We start from the raw sequence: 19,955 nt of genomic DNA on the forward strand, positions 1-19,955 counted from the left end.
AGTGTGACCAGAGGGTGAGACATATTATTGGTACAGCCAGGACTTGGTTACGACTGGTCCAGGGGCAGTAACCGAAGAACTGATGAACATAGCCATCAGTAAATCTCCCTCCCTTGACACTGACAAACATCATTTGTTGCATTGTACTCTATATTACTGTAATAGACCAGGACCTGATAAAGAATATGAGCAAGAGTTATTTAAAAACCATGCTAATAGGCTAGTATTACAGAATTTATACTGGGACACAGAAGGAAACAGTGTAATAAGATGTTCATTGCCCCAGGAGTTTTTAGCACTTTACAAATCTAATCGATTGCCACATGTGAGTTTAACTAAAAATAGAAATTTGAAGTGGGCAGACTTAGGAGAAAAAGTCACGAGGTGGGAAAAACAGACAGAGTTAGAACTCTCTGAACAAGGAGTACAGAAGCAGAAATTGAATTGGATAACACAGACACACCCAGCTGTGCACTCACAAGCAAGTGAGGATAGCTGAGTATTACTCTTACTGGAGGAAGAGGAAAAAGCCTTACGAGACATACCAGAGACTTTCTGGTCAACAGGGAAATCAGATGTAGGACTTATTCGTGCAGCAGGACCAGTTACTATTATGCCAAAATCAGCATTTAGACCTCAGAAAAGACAGTGTCCCTTGAGAAAGGATGCAGAGATAGGGATCAAACCTATAATAGCAGCCTTACTTAAAGAAGGAGTCTTGATAGAATCTTCTGATTCACCATGTAATACGCCCTTATTTCCTGTTAGGAAAGCAAACGGGGAATGGCGTATGGTCCAAGATCTACAAGCTATAAATGACACAGTTATACCCAGGGCACCAACGGTGCCAGATCCACACACCTTATTGAATGATTTGAAACCTCAGCAGAAGTATTTTTCTGCGGTAGATATTAGCAATGCATTTTTCTCGATACCGATACACCCAGACAGCCAACATTGGTTTGCATTTACATTTCAGGGGAAATGGTATACATATACGAGACTACCACAGGGATATTGTGAAAGTCCAATGATATTTGCACAAGAAATGGCAAGTAACCTGGTGGGATTTATCCCACCAAAGGGTAGTCAGATTTTACTTTATGTAGACGACATTCTGCTGGCAGCCCCCACCCAGCAAGAATGCAGAGAGGATACCATAGCATTATTAAAATTTTTAGCTACTCAAGGACACAAGATAAACAAGAACAAAATGCAACTTTGGAAAAAACAGGTAAAATACTTGGGATATGTAATATCCAAAGAAGGCAGAATATTAGATGAAGACAGAAAAATAGCAATACTACAAGCACCTAAACCAACTACCAAGAAGGAAATGATGTCCTTCCTGGGAACTACTAACTTTTGTCGGAGTTGGATACTAAATTATGCTTTGGAATCTGCTTCGCTGACTAGTTTGATATTCAAAAAGCCGATGGTAGCACAGGATTTATTACAGTGGACACCAGAAGCAGAAGCAGCTTTCTGCAAGCTAAAACAACTAATAGCATCTTCCTTAGTTTTAGGACTACCAAACTATCATAAGCAATTTTTCCAAACTGTAGACTGTAAGCAAGGTTATATGACATCAGTATTGACACAGCAGCATGGGGACAAACAACGCCCCATAGCTTACTATTCATCACAGTTAGACCCAGTGGTGCGATCCTTGCCCCACTGTGTACAAGCAGTAGTTGCAGCTGCAATGGCAGTGCAGGCTTCAGCCTCGGTAGTGTTGTTCCACCCTCACACATTGAGAGTGCCTCATGCAGTCGCAATCATTTTACTGCAGGAAAAAGTAGCATATCTTTCTCCTGCTAGACATCTTTCCTGTATGACTATACTGTTGAGCCAACCTCATATGACAATTGAACAATGCACAACTTTTAATCCGTCAACTTTGCTCCCGACCACTGCAGATGGCAAACCACACTGCTGCCTGCAGGAGATTTAGCAAAAGACACTACTTATGAAAGACCTTACAGATGTTCCCTTGGATGATGCCGAGGTGACATACTATGTAGACGGCTCGTGCAGGAGGGGGCCTACAGGACAGAATCTAGTGGAGTATGCAGTAGTTTCTGATACCGAGATTTTAGAGGCGAAGTCTTTACCACACAACTTATCTGCACAAACAGCAGAGTTGATTGCCTTGACGAGGGCATGTACCTTAGCAGAAGGTAAGAAAGTGAATATTTTTACTGACAGCCAGTATGCTTTTTCTACTGTAAATGTTTTTTGCGCAGCAGTGGAAAAATAGAGGAATGATAACATCTACTGGTAAACCAATTAACCATGCGCAATTTATTTTAGATTTGTTACCTCAAAAAGTAGCTATTTGCAGATGCATAGCTCATACCAAGCAACAGGATAGAATTTCAAAAGGTAATGCGAGGGCTGATACAGCTGCGAAACAGGCAGCTTCAGCTTCAGAAGATTTTCTTTTGAGTTAGGAATTACAACCTTCTGAGATTTTAGATTTAGAAATGTTAAAAACAATGCAGACACTTACTACAAATGTAGAAAAACAAAAGTGGATAAAACGAGGAGCAATCCTTGAAAAGGGACTGTACATCTCCAAAGAAAAGAAACCAATCTTAACATCTAACTTGTTTAGATATGCAGTTTTGTTGAGCCATGGGCAGAGCCATGTCTCAACAGGGGGGATAGTACAGTTAGTGAATCGAGTGTTTGCAACGTATGGATTTACTAATTATACAAAATATTTTTGTGCAGCATGCCATGTTTGTAACAAGCATCATGCACAAGGGGCATTGAAACCTAAGCAAGGGAGTTTCCCTACACCACCGTATCCGTTTCATACTATTTGTATGGATTTTATAGAACTGAACAAATTTGAAAATAAAAAGTACTGTCTTGTCATTATAGATATGTTTTCCAAATGGGTGGAAGCTTTTCCAACTAAAAATCCAGATGCAGCTACCGTTGCAAAGGTCCTTGTTAAAGAAATTATACCTAGATTTGGCATACCGGAAAAGATTTATAGTGACAACGGTACACATTTTGTAAATCAAACAATACAACAACTTAGTCGCTATTTCGGGATATTGTTGAAAAACCACTGTGCGTACCACCCCCAATCTGCAGGATTAGTAGAGAGGCACAATGGGGTGTTGAAGAACAAGCTTAGGAAATTGATTAGTGAGACACAAAAGAATTGGGTGCACTGTTTACCTCTGGCACTGTTGAGCATGAGAACTGCTCCAAATGCAAAGGGATTAACTCCTTTTGAAGTTTTGTTTGGGAGGGCATATTATACAACTCAATGGAAACCTCTCATGTCAGCAGAGCAGGAGGCTGACAGTTCACTTGCAGGGTATATGAGGCGATTTTTGAATAACAAACTTTTGCAGTTAAATTCTGTTTCAGATAAAGGGCAACCGAAATCGGAAGCAGCAGTAGCTCCAGGCACCTGGGTCTGGGTGAAGATTGTGAAGAAAAAGAACTGGAGTTCTCCGAAGTGGGAAGGGCCGTACCAGGTACTACTGTCAACACCCACTGCAGTCAAGATCGCAGAGCGAGCATCCTGGATTCATTTTACACACTGTAAACTGGTTAAGAACTTTGAACTGGGCAAAAACCTTGTTACTGTTGTGCAATGAGAACAAAATGGCCAGGTATAGAGTGAATAGAGACATTGAACAACCTCAGAAAACTTGCATAATCATTTTGTTAGCTATCCTAATTACATTGTTCTTTCTGTTGTGGCCTTTCCTTTTTCCTGCCACAAAAGTTGAACTGATTAAACGTGATGGGCCAAACATAGACTGGCATCCAAACTTTAACACTTATCAGGCAATTACACGTGTGTATGCTGAGACTTTTAATGTTTCGAACTGCTGGATCTGCACAGCCATACCAACAGCATACGGGGGGTTATTAATGACTGCTATCCCCATAGGGGTCAATGAGACCTGGGAAAATCTGGTTTTTGACACAATAGCTATTAAAGCATATGATAAGGTAGCACTGTATTTACCTGTGACACAAAAGGGAATTGTATGTTTTTATAAGAATGATACCATAGAAGTGGGTTGGAGCAAGTGTAATGTGACCGTACAATATAAATGTTATACAAAAGCAAACGATCTAGGTGGATGTTGTAGTACAGATTATAACTCATTTCTTAAATCTATGCATAAGACTCTTGACCAGGTACAACGTAATCCTGTACTTTTTAAACAGTTATCTGTAATAGATAGGAAAATGTTTCATGCAGGGCAGTCATTTCGTAACAAAGTAACCACTAAAGTAGAGGACTGTTATTTTGTGTGTGGTAAAAAGGCATATAAATGGTTACCTGAGAATTGGTCTGACAGTTGTTTTTGGGGTACCTGGTCCCGGCCATACGACACACTGCAGTATTGCCTCAGGGAAATATTAGAAATACCCGAGATGTGACCAAAAAGACTGTTAAAAAACCTGAGAATCCAATGGGCAGATCGAGGCGGGCTGGATAGACCATCATAGTGTTGGTACCAAACTTACGCACATGGACTTGAATGACACTGTCATTTCGTGGGCAGGCATATTACCTGCATATGGTGCAGTTAAATCGATTTGGAAGCGGCGAAAACTGTCTAAACTTCTCGAAGTGATGAGTAATGCAACTTTCTCTGCTCTTGAATTGATAACTGATGAACTGAATGCAATGAGAACTGTAGTGCTCCAGAACCGAATGGCTCTTGACTTCACCCTAGCGGCGAGGGTTGGGACATGCGTTTTAATCAAAGAAGAATGCTGCGCGTTTATACCAGATCATCAGCACGAGATCAATGACCATCTTGAGGTAATTCAGCAAGTGTTGGCCATGACCAAACCAGGCCCATACCCTCCGACGGACTTTTTCCAGAATTTGTTTGGGGGGTGCGGTTCTATCCTAATGAAAATCTTGATTGCCATTGGTGTGGGATTACTCCTAATCAGAGATTGTGTTTGTTGTGGAATCCCCTGCATGAAGAAATTAATCAAAGAATTTATAGACATATCAGTTTCTGAGACTATGTATCAGAGTACTGAATTTGAAGAGCTGCTAGAAAGTGAAACACTTTCATAAAGTTTAAACTGAATGACTTTCCTAACTGCAAATCCTGATTGGAAGAGGTTGGGAAAAGAAGCAAACTGTTTATTATTTTTGAAAATAGAATTAAAAAGTATTAACAGGGGGAAATGTTAGAAAAATATGTATTAATGTGTGTATGCTTAATGCTAATTAGAAGCTAAATGAGTTAACACTTTTTTCATTCTATTTTATATGCACTGTTTTATATATAAATTGAGTTTCATATGAGACTAAAAATATGCTTTTTGAAACTTCAGTGTGCTTTCTGAAACTTGCAAGATGCCCTCTGACCTAGTAATTGCTAGCACAGTAATATTCATGTTTATGCCTTTTGGAAATGTACTTGAGAAGCAGGTGCTTATCTGCTAGGTCAGGAATGAATGAATGAACAATGCTATATTCTGTAAATGTAATGATTCTAAACAATCAGCTCTGTTCGAAGTATGAGAACATGTACAGCTGCAGAAGCTTAGAGATAATGTAGACAAAGGATTATTAGAGAAATGAACTGCTGGCTTTGTGCTTGAATTAGCCATAGTACCTTGAATGGTAACATAACATGTATCTAACCAGTGGTAACCAAGGCCACGTTGTTTTCCTTAGGAAGTTTCTCACAAAAATTGATAAATCAGCAGAAATTCATGAGACTAATGGTCAACAAGTGATGATGAAAAGACTTGTAATTTGCTACATCAGTTTGGTAGGCAATGTCTTATTAGAAAGTGTATAAAAATGAAAGTATTTCCTGTTTCTAGTTAGACAAACTCTGTAATAGCATGTTTTTGACTCCTTGCTGCAAGATTAAAGTGCCTCAACCTGAACCTACCATGTTTTGATAATTTTTAAGGTATATTTTTCCTTTGACATAGGCCCATAAAATGCATAATCATTGCACAGGGATAGCTCATATGAGCATGTTCAACAAATGTTAAATAAATAAAATAAAAATAAATAAATAAATAAATAAATTTTTCCTTTGACATAGGCCCATAAAATGCATAATCATTGCACAGAGATAGCTCATATGAGCATGTCCGTAGTGCTGCAAAGGGATATATTTAAACACACACACACACACACACACACACACACACACACACACACACACACACACACACAGTTGGCTGATGTGAAATTAGAACCGTAGCTATCTAATATTACACATTATAGCTTGCAGTACTTATTGCATGCACCACATAGTTTATCTGATATTATATTGTTAGTCAGTGCTCTTAAGGTGGATGACATCAGCAGGCCTTGTCTTCTTCTTCTTCTTTCAGCTGCTCCCGTTAGGGGTCACCACAGCAGATCAACTGTTTCCATTTCTTCCTGTCCTCTGCATCTTGCTCTGTCACAACAACCACCTGCATGTCCTCTCTCACTACATTCATAAACCTTATCTTAGGCCACCCTCTTTTCCTGTTAACTGGCAGCTTCATCCTTAGCATCTTTTTCCCAATATACTCTGCATCCCTCCTCAGCACAAGTCCAAACCAATGTAATCTTGCCTCTCTGGCTTTGTCTCTAAACCTTCCAACCTGGGCTGACCCTCTAATATACTTATTCCTATTCCTGTCCATCCTCTTCACACCCAGTGCAAATCTTAATATCTTCAACTCTGCCACGTCATGCTCTGACTCCTGCCTTTTTGTCAATGCCACTGTCTCCAACTCGTATAACATAGCTGGCCTCACTACCCTCTTGTAGACCTTCCCTTTCACTCTTACTGGTACTTGTCGTCACAAATCACTCCTGACACTCTTCTCCACCCCACTCCATCCTGCCTGTACTCTCTTCTTCACCTCTCTTCCACACTCACCATTACTCTGAACTGTTGATCCCAAGGACTTAAACTCATTTACCTTCATCACCTCTACTCCCTGAATCCTCACCATTCCTCTATCCTCCCTCTCATTCACACACATATATTCTGTCTTAGTGCTGCTGACCTTCATTCCTCTTCTCTCTAGAGCATATCTTCACATCTCCAGGGTCTCCTCCACCTGCTCCCTACTCTCACTACGATCACAAAGTCATCTGCAAACATCATAGTCCACGGGGACTCCTGTCTGATCTCGTCTGTCAACCTGTCCATCACCATTGCAAATAAGAAAGGGCTTAGAGCTGATCCTTGATGTAATCCCACCTCCACCTTAAACGCATCCATCACTCCCACCGCAGACCTCACCACTGTCACAGTACCCTCGTACATATCCTGTACCACTCTTACATACTTCTCTGGCACTCCCGACTTCCTCATACAATACCACAACTCCTCTCTAGGCACCCTGTCATATGCTTTCTCTAAATCCACAAAGACACAATGCAACTCTTTCTGACCTTCTCTGTACTTCTCCATCAACACTCTCAGAGCAAACATTGCATCTTTAGTGCTCTTTTCTGGCATGAAACCATACTGCCGGTCACAAATCATCACCTCCCTTCTTAACCTTGCTTCCACTACTCTTTCCCATAACTTCATGCTGTGACTGATCAGTTTAATCCCTCTGTAGTTACTACAGCTCTGCACATCACCCTTAGTCTTAAAATCGGTACCAAAACACTTTTTCTCCATTCCTCAGGCATCCTCTCATTTTCCAAGATTTCATTAAACAATCTAGTTAAAAACTCCACTGCCATTTCACCTAAACACCTCCATGCTTCCACAGGTATGTCATCTGGACCAACAGCCTTTCCATTCTTCATCCTCTTCATAGCTATCCTTACTTCCTCCTTGCTAATCCACTGCACTTCATGATTCACTATCCACACATCATCCAACCTTCTCTCCTTCTCATTCTCTTCATTCATCAACCCCTTAAAGTACTCTTTCCATCTGCTCAACACACTCTCCTCACTTGTGAGTACGTTTCCCTCATTATCCTTTATCACCTTAACCTGCTGCACATCTTTACTAGCTCGGTCCCTCTCAGGCCTTGTACAGGACAGCAATTTACATGCCAGCAGCTAGTCACAGGCCCATAAAATGCATAACCATTGCACAGAGATAGCCCATATGGGCATATCCACACACACACACACACACACACACACACACACACACACACACACACACACACACACACACACACACACACAGTTAGCTGATGTGATACTAGAACCCGATTAATCTACTATTACACACTGTACCTTGCAGTACTTTTTGCATATGCCATGGAGTTTATCTGATATTACATTGCCAGCCATTGCTCTTAAGGTGGATGACATCAGCAGGCCTTGTAGAGAAGGGCAATTGGTAAGACAGCAGATAGTCACAGGCCCATAAAATGCAGAATCATTGCATGGAGATAGCCCATATGGGCACGTCCATAGTGCTGCAAGGGGCTATATTTATACACGCACACACACACACACACACACACACACACACACACACACACACACACACACACACACACACATGCAAACACAGTTTGCTGATGTAAGAGTAGAATTTCTACCTGTCTACTATTACACACTATAGCTCACAGTACTTATTGCACACACCACAGGATATGTCTGCTGTATATGTGCTTGCAGGCTCAATACTTGTTGAGTATGTAAAGTAGCCTTTTGTTAGACAGCATGTATGGCCTGCAGAGTGAAATTGCTTGGCACTGTTATTGTATCTCATGTCCTAGGAGTAGGATACCTGTTAATATCCCCGCTATGCCTGTACAGTTACCACTCTGGCCATATGTGGCTGGTTGCAGTTAGATAGGCAAATGTGGCCAGGGACAATATGGACTGTCCAAGGCATGCATTGACACCATTGTATATTACACCACCTGCTCACCTGTCTGTCTACATGGTAACATTCCACAGGCACAGAGGTCTGTGGGTTTTGTAATATTGCTGCTGCGGTCTGGTTCCTTTGGACAACTGTTGTGATGTGTGAGTGTAGATAACCTCAACATTCTGAGGGTATGTGGGGACATTCATACATCCCCACACACACAAACACACACACACACACAGATATATATATATATATATATATATATATATATATATATATATATATATGAAATGTGTAAATGTGTATAACCAAGGTTCTCTCTCTAAATGCAGCTGTGTGTGTACATTACGTATATGTAGATACATGTGGAGAGTCTTATGTATCATTGTAATTTATATATATATATATATAGATAAATAGATATTGGTATCATACGTATTTGGGGTACATACTGATAGATACAGTAATCATGTGAGAGGCAGTCAGGAACAGCAAATATGTGTAGCTAGCTGTCTGTATGTACATATGCATATCCACATAGCAGGTCTTTGAGATGAAGAGGCAACAGACTTGCGCTCATGTTAGCTAAGTGTAGGAACATGTCCAGTGGGACTGTCAGTACATACAAACTGACTCCAGTCCTGGATTATGTGTGCTGTAGATATTGGCAGCTACACCTCTTTCCACAGTACAGCACTTCCCTGAAATTTTCCATGGCTGCGTGCTGCATTTTATATGTGACTGGGGTACATAATGTAACACCACAGACATGGCAACAGTTTGCATACCTGTCACTGTACATGTTTTTGCAGAATGCCCAGCATTATGCCCAATATGTCTCGTTTGTTACTCATACATTTCTGGTGTTCTGGTACAATATTCTATAATGCAGTAACTGAATTGTAATAAGCACTGACACATTTAAGTGATGGCCTTTATGTCCTGCAGATATTCTTTTATGTTACAACTGGCTGTTTTACTAGTCACCTTCTAGGTTAACCAGAGCATGTGTGATGTCTGTCTGTAGTTTTGGCCCTTTGTCCCCCTATTGTCTCTGACTTTGTCCAGCTTTCTTGCAGTAATAGATTGAGGGGAATAACAGTCTGTGGGAATGCCACCATATGAGTACCTCACATGCAAAAGATGTGGATGCTGCCAGATTCAAACCATCAACACCATCATCAATGCTACAGTCCCTAGCCAAATGAACCACACCAGCTGCCAGACAGAGAGGTGTCATTCCTCACACAATCAACAGCATACAGACATACATTGTCACCCCTGCATTATGTGAAACATACACCATGTAGCCAGGTTGTATGTCACAGCCTTGGAATTGGCTGGTCTGCTGATATATCACTGCAGACTTACTGTTACAGCAGTTGTATGGGAACACTGATGTGTTGGAGGTGGGGGACGACCAGCCCATGCTCTGCTGACATAGACAGTTGTGCGACTGCCATGTGACCCTCACTGTTTGCCATCTCTCTTGAATAATGTAGTGGATTTTCCAGCCATGTGGCATAGTGAATATTATGGAGCATATACTATTACATAGAGTACCTGCTGTCCCAAGTGGCTGTTAGATCTCTCTGTATATCCCAATAGCCCAATATATTCCCTTGCATACATGCGGCAGGTCCATACATATGCTACCATATTCTAGTGCTCCCTTACAAGTCGTGTATAGTTGAGTGACCTACTTTGCAAATGCAGCTGTTGACAGAACTGTAGTTCGGGCCTGACTCTGTCTGATGTATGCAGTACATAGCCAATACACGGTTAGGTACAGCATGTGTGGGATGACTGGCATCCATTTTACTATATGTATGCGAGTTGGAGTAAGGTGTCAGTCCCTAGGGCTCTAGGTTGTCAGTGCATGCACTATGCATTTTCTCTTGGCCAACACCAGGGCATACTGGGCATTCCTACTTCTGCCTGCAGGACATCCTCAGAGAGTTCCTTCTCAGAGTACCCCTGTGGGTGTGGCTGCAGGGATCTAGGCACTGGTGGAGGGCTGTGTAGCCCTTCTCTTTGCTGATCCTGCTGCAGCTGTTTTCACAGGATCATATTGTGTAGCATGGCATAAATTTGAAAATCTATGCACATGTGACTGGACAGTGCTGCAGGGCTCTACCAGATATATCAAGGCACCACAAGCATGACTTCAGCAGCTCAAACACATGCTCTATGATGTTCCTAGTTTTTGGGTGTGCCTCATTATGGTGTTCTTTGGTGGGTATGAGTGCATTTCTGATGGGTGTCATCATCCATGGTTTAGTTTGCAGCCAGCGACCCCGAGTAAATGGCCATGTGGGATGTCCCCCCTAGCAAACATCTGGTACAGCTGTGATGCATGGCAGATATGACCATTGTGATAACTGCCAGGGCTGCCAGTACACACATTCATGATAATGCCCTGGGCATTTCACATGACCTGGCAGTTGATGCAGTGATACCCCTTAAGGTTGACGTAGATTCTACCCTCCTCACTGGGTGGTGCCTTGATGTGTACATGAGTGCAATCTATGGCACCCAGTACCTCAGGGTAGTGTGCTACATGATAGAAAGTGTGAGAGGAAAATAAATATGCTCACTGGCATGTGGTAGTGTGGCATCCAGGAACTGGTGGAGTACCCTGGATGCAGATGCCTGTTAGGCCCCCATCATGTCCCCATTTGGTCTTTGGAAAGTACCTGTAGCTAGTATTCTAAGAGCTACACACACATTTGTTTCCGCTGGGATGGGTTCCCCTGTTTGAGTTCTTGTAGTATGTCCTTGTCCACCCTGTAGCGCTCTACAATCTCCAGCTCATGTAGTTCCTGGAAGGTTACCCTGGGACGGAACACTCTTCTCCTTATTAGTCTAGGCCTATTGTCAGCAGCAGCAGTACTGACCTCAGCATGTAGCACATACAGCTGTAGCAGGCCTGCAGCAGCCCCTAGCATTCCTTCAGTTACAAATCCCAAGCCTGTACTTCATTGGTGCAGAGTATGGGGGTGAAACCGATTGTAGGGTGTATTCAAAATGTATAGTGCTCTGCTGTAGGTACAGCCTGTGTGATTGGCTACCTATAATGCATTCCACCTGCCATGTACATCATTAAGGATGTTAATGGCCACAGTCTAAGTGAAACAGGGGTCATTAGTAATTAATATATCATTGGCTTTCTCAGCCAATTTTTTTGACAGCCTTCCTCACTCAGCACAGTGGTGTGCTGCACAAACATGTGCCACAAGCAATGCTCAGCAGTCAATGCACACACCCCCATGAAAGGTCAGCTACCTCTTCTCTGGACAACAACATGGTTCTGTGCCTACATGGATGGGATCTGTGGACACGGACACCCGTTTGCGCTATTCATACCCGCAGCAAATGTACATAGAGAACCATGTACACAACCTGGAAACTACATGGTTCCATCCTCTGCCTTGTTAGCAAGAGCATCATTCCACCATTGTAGATACTCAATGTAGGGTCCTATAATATATTATAGTCACATACTAATAAATTTCATTTTTACACTTTTCAATTTTTGTTTCATAACATCATGTTTGCACACTGTGGCGTGCTGTGAAAACATACCCAAATTATTAAAAAAATATTTTCGATTATTTTCCATACTGTTTTGGACAGATGGTTGATAGTTTTGCACATATCTGTGTCTGCTATGCTATTTCTGCCCTTCTAACTGCTGTTTTATAGCCCCTGTTGTCTGTTTTACAGCCTGCATACAGACTTTTTCCGTGTACACTACAGGCACCAACACGGGGTCTGCAAGACTGCCTATCTGCTTGCTGGATAACTCTACCTCCCTCATTTGCATGTAATTCACCTGCTTATGAGGTGATTTGCATGCCATGGATACTTCTGTGTTGGCGCGCTCATGCACGCTGCTCAGCTCTGTTTACTGGATTGCTCATCTGCTTTCTTTCGTGTAAGCAGTGTGCCACAATTCCTACATGGAAAAAAAGTTTGTGTAGGCTTTATTAAATTCCCCCATAATGTGAGATGTATAATTAATAAATACTGAAACATTCTACAAGACATTCCAGAATTAAGTTCCATTATCTCATCTAGACTGAGTTTTGGATATAAAAGAAGTAAAAATTGAAAGAATATGCTTTGTTATAAAGAACAAACACAAAAACATGAATTTAAAGCATCTCAGAAAAAGAGTACTTTTAAATGTGGTAGATGCTCATTCTGTAAGTTCATGTGTGCTTGTAATTCCTTTGTTCATCCCGTTACAGGAATAGAATACAGACTTAGTAACTATGGCAATTGTGACACCGGAATCTTGTTTATCTAGCCAAATGTTAACTATGCCAAGCATACTGTGTAAGGGAAACTAATCATTTAACTGAAACACCTGATATCCTTAAAGGGTAATTTACATATATCCCATGTTGCCTCCGCTTCAAGAGGTTTAAGGTATCACACAGTGGAAATTCTAGCTTTGCTAGATTTTTCTTTCTGTGTTTTCAACCAATTGGTTTTCCTGTGTGACCTTTTTAAACATTTGTTTTACTTTGTTAGTTGGGATATTTTGTAGACATCCTTAGGTTTATGGATATCAGTTGGGTATGACTACCCTGTGTTTCCAAAAGTCAAACATTCCTCTTATGCTGTGCTGATGATGTCATAAGAAGGCAGAAACATGTATGTCCACAGCTAGAGGGGGGTTGGCTTTATTAGCCTGCAATTGTCAATAAAAAGACTTAAAAGTGAAATAAAAAAGTCATGGACATTCAGAATTGCCATTTAGCTGAAACACCTGATAGCTTTAAAGGGTAATTTACATATATCCCATGTTGCCTCTGCTTCAAGAGGTTTAAGATATCACACAGTGGAAATGTTAGCTTTGCTATGTTTTTAATATTAAAAGTGGTAAACACAGAGGAACTTTACTGGATACTACATTTAAGAACACATTTACCACCAGGCTTAAATGGAAATGTTTCTTTAAAACCTCTGTTAGTGGAACTTCAAAAGCAGGTGTAATTACTGGTATCAGTTGATAAACACTAATAAAGTACTAATGACAGAGCAAATTATTAGTGAGTTCAACCTTGAAAATAACATGTGGTTAGCACTGCAGGGATTAAGACAACAGTTTCAAACCAACAGGCAAAAATGCAGAAGTCTGTTAGGGAAAAAGTTCCTAAGTTCGTAGAGCAGTTAATAATGCTGATGGAATTCCCCACAAATGAGAAAGGAATTTTATCAGTATTGTACAAATTAGTTAAAGAAACAAGAGTTTATAATAAACAAAATATATGGAAATACTATGAAACAGTTAATGGTAAAATGCCAGATGATAAAGATAAAAAACTCATTTTTACAGCTCCACAACTAATGTCTTTATCACTGTACTGGCAACTTTTCACTTGGCAATTTATACATAGAACATACTTAACACCACACAAATTAGAACTAATGTATAATAAAGAAAATAGATGTTGGAAGTGTAAATCACAATCAATAGCCAACTGGCAACACATGTTATTTGAATGCCATTTACTTAAACAATATTGGGAAAGTATTAACTATTTGTTACAGGCACTGTTCACTGCTTATTTCCAACTTACAAAATCTCTAGTTTTGTTGAATACACCTGTGCCATTTTGTGTTCCAAGGCAAAAATATGTAATTTTGTGGACTCTCCTTGCTATTGCAAGGAAAACTATTACATAGAACTGGAAAACTGCAACTCCTCCCAATTTTAAACATTTCAAGAACATAGTTTTATCAGTCTTGCAGTTGGAATTGAAAACAATCAAGGAAATAGAACAACCTACTTCCTTAAGCATTCCCTAGCAGAAAGCAAATCAAGTAAATTGTAATCTTATTCAAAAATACATTATCCTATGTAAATAGTTGGTTTTGTAATGTTTGTTTTGGGAATTGTTTCTCCACTTTAAGCTTTGCCTACGTAAATATTTCTTTGATATACATACTGTATATATGCTTATGTTTCTGTAAATCAATAAAAATGTATTCACTAAAAAAAGGAAGGTTTAATTGATTGTGCTGTCATGTGATTTACGAAATGCCTAAATAGCTGTATAGTTACTTATCCAACTGTTCTTCCTGATGAAACCTTACTAGGTTCATAGGTTCATAGGTAGGTACTAGGCTATTGGCCCTAGGGCCTATATAAGACTAGCCAAAGGTACCCTGGCTTTCGCCACCCAAGAAAATTATTTTCCTGTGCCACTGTCGAGCAGAGCCACAGAAGTGATCCCCGGGGTGAATTTCCTATCTCCCATCCAATCATCAAGATTTTTCTTGAACAGTGCTAATGAGGAGCTTTGTTTGATATAGATAGGTAGTTTGTTCCAGAGTATGGGAAGTCTCTGGGACAGGAATCTATCCCTCCAGCATGTTCTGTTTATTGTGGTGATGAGGTTTATGTCCCTAGAGCATATAGCTCAAAGGGATTGGGATTTCTTTAAGTGGAGCATGTCTAAAAGCTTTGGGTTTGACATAGCTTTGTGTGTTAGGCAGAGATCGCCTCTGAGTAGGCGATATGCAATGGAGTAAAGCTGCAGTTTTTTGAGATGGTCTGCATAGGGCATCTCTTTGAGGCCAGTAATCCTATTTGTGAGGTATTTCTGTGGCCTTTCAAGTTGTTGTAGATGTCTTGTGAGGTACATACCAAAAGGGGCATTGTACTCTATAATGGGTCTAATGAGTGACGAATAGAGGGGAACAATGACCTCTTTTTTCCTGGATGAGAAACCTTTTGTGATGAGGTGTGCCACACAGAAGGATTTCCTGACTACTGTGGTGATGTGATTATCAAAGGAGAGACTACTGTCCACCTGTGTCCCAAGGTCTCTTATCACACTTTCAGTGTTAAGTAGACTACCACCTATGTGGTAGTTCATGGGTACAGAGTTTTTACCAAAAGGAATGACAGTGCACTTTATGGCATTGAGCTTGAGGCCATGGCTTTGACACCAGGCATCTGTCTCAGCAAGGCCCTTTTGTAGGATGTCCACATCTTTTGGAGTTTTGATTATGGCTCCTAGTTTGCAGTCATATGCAAACTTCATTAGCCAAAGACCTTCTGTGTTGGCCTGTACTTCAGAGAAGTAGATACCAAACAGGAGAGGACCCAGGACTGAACCCTGTGGTACTCCACTTGTCACTGGTCTGAAGCTGGATTTGGAGTCTGCTACTTTCACAGTGTGGGTTCTGTCAGTGAGCCAGTTGGCAACCCATCTTGTGACATAGGGATTTATACCTAGTTTAGTGAGTTTATCTATAATTCCAGAGTGGGGAATGGTGTCAAAAGCCTTGGCGAGATCTAGATAGGCTGTGTGAACCACCTTACCCTCATCTACAGCTTTGGTGACTGCTTCAAAGAAGTCTATCAGGTTTAGGAGACATGATCTACCTTTTACAAACCCGAACTGGGTGGGGTCCTGAGTTTGGAGATTACCAATGTCATTGTTTATAAGTTCCATGATGATACGCTCCATAGCCTTGCAGACCAGGCTCGTTAGGCTAACGGGGCAGTAGTTTCTGGGCTCTGTGGTGGCTCCCCCTTTGTGGAGTGGGATAACTGTCACTGTGCGCCATTCAGTGGCCACATAGCCTGAGGTGAGGCTATGATTGAACATAGTACTTAGGTGGGGTGCCAGTTTGTTCTGTAGTTCATGTAGAACACAGCCTGGGATGTTGTCAGGTCCCATGGATGCTGTGTTCTTGACTTTGGATAGTGTGTTTTTTACCTGTGCAGCCGTGATTACAGGAACTTTGCATTCTTCTGGTATAGAGATGGACCCTTTAGGGGATGACAAAGGGGTAAAGTTAGCACTGAACCTATCTGCCAGGATGTTGGCAATATCCATTGGTTCTGTATATTTAGTGCCATTGTGCTGTAACTCAGAGCAGATCTGAGTGTTGCCATTGAGATTCTTGACATAACTATAGTGGCGATTTTGTTTTCATAACTAGCTTTGGAGGATTTTATGAGGGATCTCAGCTTCTTACTGAAGCTGACCAGGGAGTTTCTTCAATCATGGGATTTTACTCTTTTTTGCAACAGTTTCTTTCTTCTGTTGTAGAGTTTGTTTATGGCAGGGGACCACCAGATTGGCTTCCTTTTTTTGGAGGATAGCATCTTGGTTCTGTTAGGGATTGCACGATCCATGCACTCATGTAAGTGCTTATAAAGTGCATTTGTGTAGGATTCAGCAGTCATACCTCTATTGTCCATCAGCATGGGTGTTGTGAAGTTTGTCACTTCTGTCTTAAGAAGTGTGAAGTTGGCTTTGGAGAAATTTTTTGCTGTGGTTTCCCTAATGGGGGGTGGGGGAGGAATGTGGATATCTAGGGTGATTTGCTTATGGTTGGATCTGACCAACAAGGAATTGACCTCTGGTGTGGAGCACCGGTTGCCCATGTTGGTGATAACCAGGTCTGGGATATTGCTGCCCCTGATGGGGGTGTGGATAAGTTGTTATTTAACTTGCATGTGGACTTTAGTTTGTGATAACCTGTGGATTTTACATTGGCATGTGGATTTTAATTTGTGATCTTTTATTTTGGACAAATTAAAGAGACTTGAAAGTGGTTTGTGGTTCCAGTGACATTTTATTCTTCAGTCTTCTAGTACACTACATTACTTACCTCCTCCCTACCTTACCATGTTACTCCTAAGCCTCCTCACTTTATTCCTTTTCTGTCCCTTTCTTCTCCATCATCCTACCTTATCCCTATCCCATCGAGAGTAATATGTCCAACCTCCACATCCACTGTATTCCACCACTCTCCTCACTACTCTTTACCAGTTGCCCATAGCCTTTTCAAATCTCTCCTCTACTCTTTAGTAAACTCAAAATACTCTATTACCCCACTATCCACCAAAAGCCAAACTCATCTCCTGTAACCCCAGAATGAAAACTAGTATTTATTTATTTATTTATTTTATTTTACATTCGTTGACCGGGCTAGTCCAACTGGATATATGTCCATTTTCAGTAGAGGCCCAGGGAGAAAAGCTCCACTACAGATAATAGCAACATCAGATACAGTACATTTTTAAGACTAGAATACAAGTTATTTACATAGCAGCTTAGTATCTCTCAGCTGTTCAGCCATCTGCTATTACTATGTGGGAACATCCACCCCAGTCCAGGCCCAAATAACACTCCCCCTCTTTCCTCTAGCCATAAACCATCAAAACTCAACAGACTCAAATTATTCTCTATAACTATAGGTAGTATATGCAATAAAAATCACTGAGCTCCATGCCTGGTTAACCGTATATTCTCCAGACATACTTGTAATTTCTGAATATTGTCTCAAACCTCACATTAAATATGCTGAAGTACTTCTCCAAGGATTTAACATGCTGAAAACAGACCAGCTAAATAAAAGATCTTGAGGAGATGCTATAATTTACCCTACCCATAACTCCCTTACCCCTTATAGTCATCCCATTCCTAATTTTAGTACCACTGAACTACTCATCTCTAACCTTAAGCTAAATAAACACAAAAACCAAAGGACAACTGGTCCCTATATCCCACTAGGCAATAATTTATCTTCTCTAGAAAATATATTGTCCTGGATTTCCTCCAATTTTTCTCATGAAACTATAATCCTAGAGGATGTTAATACTGATTGGCTGAAACTCTCCACACATTTTCCTATTTATAGTATCAGCCTCTTTTGCTTTTCCCAACTAATATGTCACCCCACTTCTAACCTTTTTGGCTCAGCCATAGACTGGATTTTAGTATCCTACTCAAACAACCATATAGAATCAGCAGTACTCCCAGATGCGCTTAGCGATCACCAGCCTACCACTACTACTAGATTTGTCTCTCAATCTAACAAACAACATGCTTATAAAATCATTTGTGACCTAACTAACTTCAATCCACTTATCTTCACCAATATTCTGATATCTATAAAATGGTTTTCCTTAAATACTTACCTCTTGACAAAGCAGTAGATAATTTCAGCTCAATGTTTCTAAACATATTAAACAGCCTGGCCCCTCCTAGAAGAAAAAGAACCAAATCTAATATCTCACCTGGGCTCTCATCCCATACAAAATCCATTATGTGCAGCAGAGATAAGGCCTGGGAAAACTTACATGAAAAATAAACCCCCTACTAATTTATTACATTATAGAGAACAGTGAAATAAAATCCGCAGTGGTGCAGCGGTAGCATTGTTGCCTCACAGTAAGAGGTTCTCCCGGTCAATTCTCGGCTGGAGTGCGAGGAGTGCCTTCTGTGTGGAGTCTGCATTTCCTCCCTGTGGTCACATGGCATTCCAAAAGGCATGCGCGAATGGGCGTGCCTTCGTTGAAGGTTGGGCGTCGAGCTGGCAACTCGGCACTGTAAAAATCTACTGCCAATTATAAGTGGACCGGAGTTCCGCTCTGGCGACCCCTAACCGGGAAAAGCCGAAAGACAAACAACATAGAGAACAGTGAAATCTAGCCAAAAACACATAAGCAAAGATAAAAAAACAGTATTATTCAGACCCTCAACATATCAACAAATCCAGTCCTAAGGTATTCTGGCAAACTATCAAAAACATAACTCCACCCTGGTACAAACTCTGTACCACAACCTTCTACCAACAACACCAACACTGACGTTGCATCCCAATTTAATACATATATCATAAAAAGCATTGCAGCCATAACAACTTCTCTTCCACTTCTATTACCCCTTATCCCTCATATCCTCATTTTAGTCTCCTTTCTCTCTCAAACCTGTTCCTACATCACTCATTAAAAACCTCCTTAGTAATCTCAAGCCCTACTCTTCTTCCTCTGATAATTACCCTAACAAATTTCTAAAAATTGCTGCTGGCTCTATAGTCTACCCCATCTCTATACTCATCAATAGGTCATTCCGTAAAGCTTATGTCCCCTCTCTTTGGAAAAAAGTTTTTCATTATTCCATTTCCCAAGGGTGGGAAATCATCTGAACTAACTACAGACCTACTGCTATACTGTCACCACTATCCAAAATTCTCAGAAAATGCATCCACAAACAACTCTTTAATCACTTGAGTGAAAATAAACGTCTCTCTCCCTGTCAGCACAGATTCTGACCTGCACATAGTGGCATTACAGTTCTCCTGACCTTCAAAGAT

The sequence above is a fragment of the Protopterus annectens genome, chromosome 11.part0 (genome assembly GCF_019279795.1).
Source record: "Protopterus annectens isolate FY-2018-M chromosome 11.part0, PAN1.0, whole genome shotgun sequence".
Lineage (NCBI taxonomy): Eukaryota > Metazoa > Chordata > Ceratodontiformes > Protopteridae > Protopterus > Protopterus annectens.